This window comes from Cucumis sativus, chromosome 5 (assembly GCF_000004075.3).
Source record: "Cucumis sativus cultivar 9930 chromosome 5, Cucumber_9930_V3, whole genome shotgun sequence".
In the NCBI taxonomy this organism is placed as follows: Eukaryota; Viridiplantae; Streptophyta; class Magnoliopsida; order Cucurbitales; family Cucurbitaceae; genus Cucumis; species Cucumis sativus.
In genome coordinates this window covers 17,337,354-17,345,363 of record NC_026659.2, presented here as the reverse complement: position 1 = coordinate 17,345,363, position 8,010 = coordinate 17,337,354, and the positions used below count along the sequence as shown (strand labels likewise).

Here is an 8,010-nt window from a genome sequence, read left to right as displayed (position 1 = left end):
CTAAATGAATCTATCTATGTCTACTCTTATTATAACTCTTATAATAAAATTTTACTCTAAAGTTTCTAACTGTATTACACCATTTAATTTACCTAGTGCCATCTTATGCTAATAGGAATAATGTTACTTCAATTTCGCTTTTCAGGTTAGTTCCCAAGTAGGAGGTGTTCCATAAACCGTCAACTTAAGTACCCTCAGCCTTAGATGAAACTTTATTGATGGAGTTCCCTTATAGCCTTAAATCCTATTTACTCTAAAGTCTCTAGGTGTATTAAACCATTTAATCTACCTAGTGACATCTTATATTAATAGAAATAAGGTTAATTCAATGTCGATTCTGGGTCAGTTCACAGGTAGGAGGTGTGTTCAGTAAATCAGTAACTGAAGTACCCCCAACCTTAGACAGAACTTTACCGGTGGAGTTTCATTATAACCTTAAATCCTATTTGTTCTACTTAGTTTCATTAAACTAAAATAAGACTTAATTATGATCCTAGTAGAATTAATGTGATTTTAGGTCTATTTAAGATTAAACAATTTAAAATTAAAACAAATTAATCCTAAGATCCTATATTTGCATGCTACTCTTTATTATAGGTTGCGGTTTCTAATTATCAAATTTTATAACTAGTATAAAATTAATTAATTAGTCTTATAATATGTGTACTATGATTTAATTAATCAAAATAAAATTATAGTTAAATAATAAACCATGTAACATGCAAAACATTACATCAACATAACGATTATATTAAACTACGAATGTAATATATATGCTCAATGCAATTGATTTTCATCTTAATTAATATAACACTTATAACTAACCAATTATAAGCATCATATCTAACTAACCAATTATATTTAAATAACTCATGAAATTAAAAATCATACATTAATATTAAAATACTTATAACCTATAGTATATATAAAAGTATGGATGAGGAGAAACTTTTTTGTTTTCCATTTTGCCCTTTTTTGTAGTAGATTTGTTGGTTTCTTACTTGGGTTTTATTGTAATTTTCATTTTATTTATTTTAATTTGAAATTAATTATTGATAAATACTTGGATATAAATAATTTTAACTTTTTCTCTCCGATTAATTATATCATTAAAAGTTCTCTAAAACCATTCACATTCCCTTATCTTCCACCTATTAATATTTCACTTTGTTGCATATTAACTATTTTGTAATTATTTCAACCTTTCAAATTCTTTTCCATTTTCAAATATTTTGGTATAAATATCTCATTCTTTTTCTTTTCTATGTATATTCATAATAAAAAGCTATGGGTACGAAGAAATTAGTCTTCCAACAAATTTAAATGAATATTTGTCCACGAACCCTTCATCATATTTTTGCGATGCTTAGGAGAAACCAATCAACCCAATAAAAAAGATGCAAAGAAATTGATGAGAATTTAAGGATGAAGAATGTGAAAGTGGGAGACTAAAAAGAGAACGGTCAGAAACGTCATTTCCAAAAAATAACAAAGTGACATGCCGATGCCAAAGAATTATTTGCTAGATTTTAATCATTGCTTTGTAATTAAGTTAAATGTAAAAGAATACATTCTTTGCTCATGTTGTTTTTTTCAATTTAATTAATTTTGTTTTTATTAGTTTTTTTATTAATAAAATGGTGAAGTGTGGTTAATACACTGTTACTGTGTTTGAATTATGTAACTTATGTGGCAATCTAATTATTAGTTATAGTTAAAGGTAATATAGTGGTTAAAAGAAGAATTATGATAGTAGTTTCTCCATTTTGTCCTAAGAAATTCATTAAAAATAATAAAAACTTTAAACTTAATTTATTTTAAAATTTTAAAAGTTGAAAAGTTTGATGGAGTAATTATTAAAATGTCATAATAAATGTATGATTTGACAATAAATTATAATAAATTTAAGAATTGGAAAAGTTTAAAAGTTTTAATAATTTAACAATACTAATGACATCATACCTTTTTCTATAAATATTTTTTGTATATATATTTGTTTTCTTCCAAACTCACCCATTTTCTAAAATTAATTGTTTGATGTATAATGTGCTATAGAATAATAGATAGTCACACATTTTTATAAAAAGTTATGTAAGTTTATTTTTTTCTTCTTGACAGATAATTTATTTATTTGGTATGATAAGAGATATTAGATAAGTGCAATAAGTTTTTGTTTTCCTTCCTAGAATAAATTATAAAGTAAGTGCTTTAATAAATAATGTATGGTTCTATTTGAAAAAATAATTTTTAATTTGATTTTAAACATCAACAAAGTAGATTGAAAAAAATTATCTCAAGTGCATATACTAATCTCTTCCCTCCAATATATGTTTTCACGTTTTCTTTACCTAATACAATCTTCTTCCTAATAAGAAATGATATAAACTTTGAAAAAAAATATTTTAAAAATGAAAATAACATGTTTTTGCTAAAAACAAAATTTTGTTATAATTCAAGAATTTAACATTGATTATAAGTTTATTTTTTTAGTGCATTATATCTTATAGAATACATTAAACATTCAAACATTATCATAAAATCACTTTTAATCTTCTCCATTTTCCACTTTCATTTTGAAATACTTTTGGATGCAAATATTTTTTCTTCAATAAACTCATTATCCAATAATTTTAACGATAACAATAGTAACCTATCTTTTATACTTTTGTTTTTAAATAATGTATCTTTTGTACTTTTGAAAATTAAATTTGTTGAATTTTGTTATATATGATTTTTTTTTTCATATATTTACATTCATTTAACAAGCTAAAAAAATCACGTGCTTTGCACGTGTTGAAGGACTAGTATATAAAAGTGCATGAACATACTTAACTTAAAGTGAGATTTATCTAAATGACACCCACAAAACATTTAAATAGCAATTAAATCTGTAAAATTGGTCCATAGGATAATAGAACAATAAATTACAATAATTAACCTTTAAAATATCCTAAACTACTTCCAAAGCTCCAAAACCTATAAAATGCTTCAAACTGAACGCAAAAAACCTTGAATCGATCCAAAAACGGAAGAATCGGCCCAAAAAACAGCTGAACCGACACAAAATTTTTGAACCAAGCCGCTTGCACAGAACTGGAGTCGCCCGCGTGAGAACCACTTGAAGTCAAGCCACCGAGCCAACAAGTTGCACCTTCCTCAGTGCTGCTGACGTCAGTCTTAATCTTCCCAGACGCGCAAATTTCTGCGACATGTGGCAGGTTGATGTTGCATAAAGTAATACTTTTTTATTTATTTGTCAACGTATCCCTCGTCACACAAGGTTAAAATTTGTCGTTTCAAATTTGACTTTTCGCGACGTGTCGCGGACGACATCGTGGAAAGTCAAAATAAAAAATAAAAAATTATTACTTTTCCTGACGTGAGATAAGGTGACGTCGCAAAACGTCTAAAATTAAATTAAATTTGATTTATTATTTTTGCTTTCTGCAATGACATCTGTTAAAAGTTGCAGAAAGTTGAAACTTGTCGTTTCATACTCTACTTTCCGTGACATTAGACAAATAGACGTCGTCGAAAGTCACAAAATAAGTCAAAATTATTACTTTCTAAGATGTCACCCTACCACACGTCGTGGAAAGTTGACTCATTAAATTTATAACTTTTACACTTTCTGCGATGTGTGATTCCTGCACGTTGCGGAAAGGTTTGTTCCCCGAAGTGGAGTTCTTTGCATCGGTAAAAGGTGATCAACGCCGATGCACCTTTCATCAACGTTTTGTGTTGCGTTGTGATTGGTTCGATTTTTTGTAGTGTATAATTATACTTGACAGGTAAAAAACCTCAAGTGTATGAGATTACTTGACACTTTTTACACGTAAAGTAATCCAGTGTCAAGAACAATGGTTTTTTTTTTGTTTGACAGTTTTTACGCATCCAGTAAAATTATACTTGACAGTTTTTACGCATCCAGTAAAATTATACTTGACAGTTTTTAAATGTCAAGAATATGTTTATTCTAGACACATTTTGCATGTCAAAACTTTTTTTTTCTTTCAAATGAAAAATTGTACAATTTAAAATATTCATATGATTATATTAAACCTGTTTTGAAGTTCATTCACACACATATAAATAGAGCGTTTAAGATTACACAAAGTTGCTAAACTACGCATATTAATTAAATAATTAACTCAACCAAAACTTTCCATCAAATAACTAATAACTTTAACAAATTGCATATATCACTCAACCATACATATAGTACTTAATCTTTACATACTTAATTACAATACCTCAAACTTCTACCATATGAAGATATTGTTCTACCTAGCTCTATGTCTAATATGAAAAATCTTAAAGTATGTAAAATGTAAATACAAGGAAAAGCTAACATTTAGTCTATGTTCTAGATTCTTTCGTAATATGTCCTTAATAAGTGTGTTCTTGCATGTAGAAAAGAGCAAGAATTTCAACGTTAGACTGCACAAAAAATCAAGAATTAAGTTTCAATTAGGAAGTTAGTTCTTCAAGCATGTTATCTTTTCAGTAAGAAAATACTTATGCCAGCTATAATGTGCAACTATGGTCATAAATGCAAAATAATCCAAACAAGAGAGATTGTAGCTACATTCATTCATTCTTCTTATTCCTAGTTATTAATAATTTTCAATTGAACAATGAGATTAAATATACAAATAAGAAAATTCCAATAAAATATTATCTCAAATTATGGAACTTTTTTTATCACATGGTGAAAAAGTAGTTATCTAAAGCAATGTTAAGATTAAGAACTATGGAAATCAAGCATGAAAAATTCCATATTCAATCAATCCAATAACATAAATTTGATGAGCCAATCCAAAAAAGCTTGATGAATAGAGAGATACCAGTTACCATTTCAAAAGTCAATAGTTCAATCACTCACGCCACCGTTAATGAACTAAAAATAATACATATAAACTTGATGAATACTTTCCAACAACGTTAGACTGCAAATTTGATACACACTAGGTTGTAGAAAACAAATTAAATCAAATTATAGCAATTCAATTGAAAATAAACAATGAATTCTTCTCTAGTCAAAACCCCACAAGAAGAATCAAGACAAGTAAATTTTGTATCTTGCGTTTTTGCAGCTTGCCTACCCTTCCCAATTGCAGCACCATAGTATCTCTAGGAAAATACCCAAAAAGAAAATAGGTCAGTTCATAGAGCAAATGACCAAGAAATTTCATATTCTGTGTAACTTAGTAAATGCTTGATGAATTGCAATCTAAATGTTATCCGGCACAACAATCAGTCATTTGAAATTTCAAGTAATCACAACTCAAAACTACCAAATCATGTAAGTAGTAACTAGTTAACATAAACCATAAACATACAATGCATATTTTTTTGAAAATGTGTCAGGTATTACAAGCTAAACTACAAAATAAAAAATGAACGAAAATGGATCCCTAAATAACTAATAACAAAATAAAACAAAGAGAGAGAACTTAAAGATTAGAACGTACTTAATAATCTATTCCTTTGAGTGTAATGGCTGTGTTTTTTTTTTTTTCCTGAAAGTTTTATCCAAATATATTCCTTTCTTTCTTGTGTGGTCTCATCTTCATGGCCAAATGTTTCTGTCTTTTACCCTCATAATTAAAACTTAGATTTCTTCTATCCATTTTTCCTCCTCTAAGTAAAACGAACTTCAAACCAAACCAATTGAATCATGTTCATCATTATAAGTTCTAAAGCACCCACTCTCAACCCTATCCAACTTTTAAAATTAACTAAGAAATGTTACAGTAGAATTCGTACTGTATGAGCTCAAATATCCATATCTCATTAACTCGACATCCGACAAGCAATAATTATAAAATGTATTTGAAACTTTTCATTCAAAATTTGCACAATTTTTGAACTGGTAGAGAGAAAAGAGAGTATCTGTCTCCTCATTCATTCGACATTACCAACCAACAATAAAAAAATAATCTCAAGCTTATAGAGAACGATTATTTTTGGTATCGAGTTTTACTTTAATGCAACTTTACTACAAAAAAAGATGTTTATAATAATTATATTAGTTAATACTCAGTGGATGCTCGTATGTTTTATACAAGCGATTGCACTCAAAAGGCTTAGGATATAGGAGTTTTACAACAAGTTTGTCACGTTTTACAGAAGAAATTAATCAACAACAACAGTATTTCTCTCTGACTTGAGATTGCAAATTTGAAGCATCAGTTATCCTAATTACAATATATAATGTAACGTAAGAACTGCACTACAATTACACACTAATCACCTCCTAACTTTCTGCTGAGACACTTAAAAGATCAAGACCATCAGTAATGCCATAGAGCTCAATCTACTATTATTCGGAAACAGGATATCAGGTTGAACTAGTATTATACACAATACTCAATGTATCATGATAAAACACAATGAATAAGTTAATCTTGTTATCTAGTTGTCTAGATGGATGGATAAGCTTAAACAGTTCATAGACATGGTTTAGAAGGAAAATATATGATACAAAACTCAATGAGACTAAAATGATACAAAACTCAAGAAAAATATAGCTTTTATATCCATTCATTTGTTCAGATTATCAAATTTTATGTACAACAAGCTATTATAGAGTCAATCATAATAAAGAAGAAATCTAGAACAGAGTTACCAGATACAATCCTTCCATTGGAGCATGAACGACACCCTAAGAAGCATGGACACGACGACCGATCCATGCCTTGGGCATGCGACATTTCATGCACTCGCAAACAATCATCGTCATGTGCAGTGCACAGTGCACAGCAGATGGAGCTTGCGTCGTGCGACCGTGAGACGCATGCAACATGCAAGGGCCTGTGAGATTAGTACACGGTCAGGCTCTGGGCCTGCCCCCGTGCAACCTGCCGCCCATGCCTTGCACACCAGACAACCCACATGCTATTTTTTAGTTTTATAGTTTTTTTTTTTAGCAATTTTTGGTTAGAGATTAGATATTTTCTTAATATTAGAGACGAAATCGAGTATAAGTACCCTATTTTCATGACAAGTGAAATTTGGAGAAAGTTTGTGAATCAAGGAGAAAAACCTCAAGTCTTGCATTAAACTTTTTTACTTAAATTCTCAAGAATTTCAAATTGAATTTTAAGTTACACACTTTAAATGATTTCTAAAGTATATTTCCAAGATTAATTTATTATATATGATTTTGGGTTTCACAAGCAATAGCTTGTGAATAATTTGCATTTAAGTGATTTACGTAAATGCTTAAGATTTTCAAGTTGAATTTCAAGCTTCAAGTATTCTCGTTAAACTATGTTAATACTATACACATTACCTTTGAATGTGCACATAAGATTTCCAACTACTGATATAAAGGCTTTATAGAGGAGTTTAGGATGATTACATTAGTGAAGGCACTAGTGCCTATGGAGGAATGTTCAGTTCAAACTGGCCTATGTTCAATTATGTATGCATAGTACGAGCTGTTGATGTGTGTTTATGAATGATCAAGGAATTTATGAAGTGTTTCTAAAGTTTTACCATGTTAAGTTTACAAGGATTTACATGTTAAAGCTGAGCATTGAGCATAACTATTTGGAAAAGATGTTTTAGAAAATCATTACTTACGGGGCATTTTTAGCTCATTCATTCAAATGCTCTCACTTTCTAGGCAAGATCATGTTTTCTTGATTTATTGCTACCGCACCGACTATTCTAATAGAAAAAATCGTGAAGTGTTTAAGTTGAAGATAGTGTATCAAAACATAGCCAAGTTGTGTCTAGGTATTAAAAGATGATTGATTTAAAGTTTGATCTTTGTCATTGTGAATGTTTTTATAAAGAATTGTAAATAAAAGTTGGCTACTCTTGAACTCTCTCTCTCTAAGAGACCGGGATACATGCTTTCTCTAAATTTTAAGTAAAGATTTAACGGTTAGGTTTAGGAAGTATCGTTGATACAAAAGACGGTATTGATTGATTCACGTCATATCTCTATGATCTAGAGAAAGTGGTCTTAGAGAAAGTGTGACCATGCTAGTCAAAATT

At 29.2% G+C, this 8,010-nt stretch overlaps 1 long non-coding RNA gene across 1 annotated transcript; it reads right to left on the bottom strand.

The window, feature by feature from the left end:
- Positions 1-4,869: 4,869 nt before the first annotated feature.
- On the bottom strand, positions 4,870-6,749 carry LOC116404157. Its single transcript, XR_004217097.1, has 2 exons — positions 6,632-6,749; positions 4,870-5,133 (listed from the first exon to the last, which is right to left on the bottom strand). It is a non-coding gene; the product is annotated as an uncharacterized LOC116404157 (long non-coding RNA).
- Positions 6,750-8,010: the final 1,261 nt, after the last annotated feature.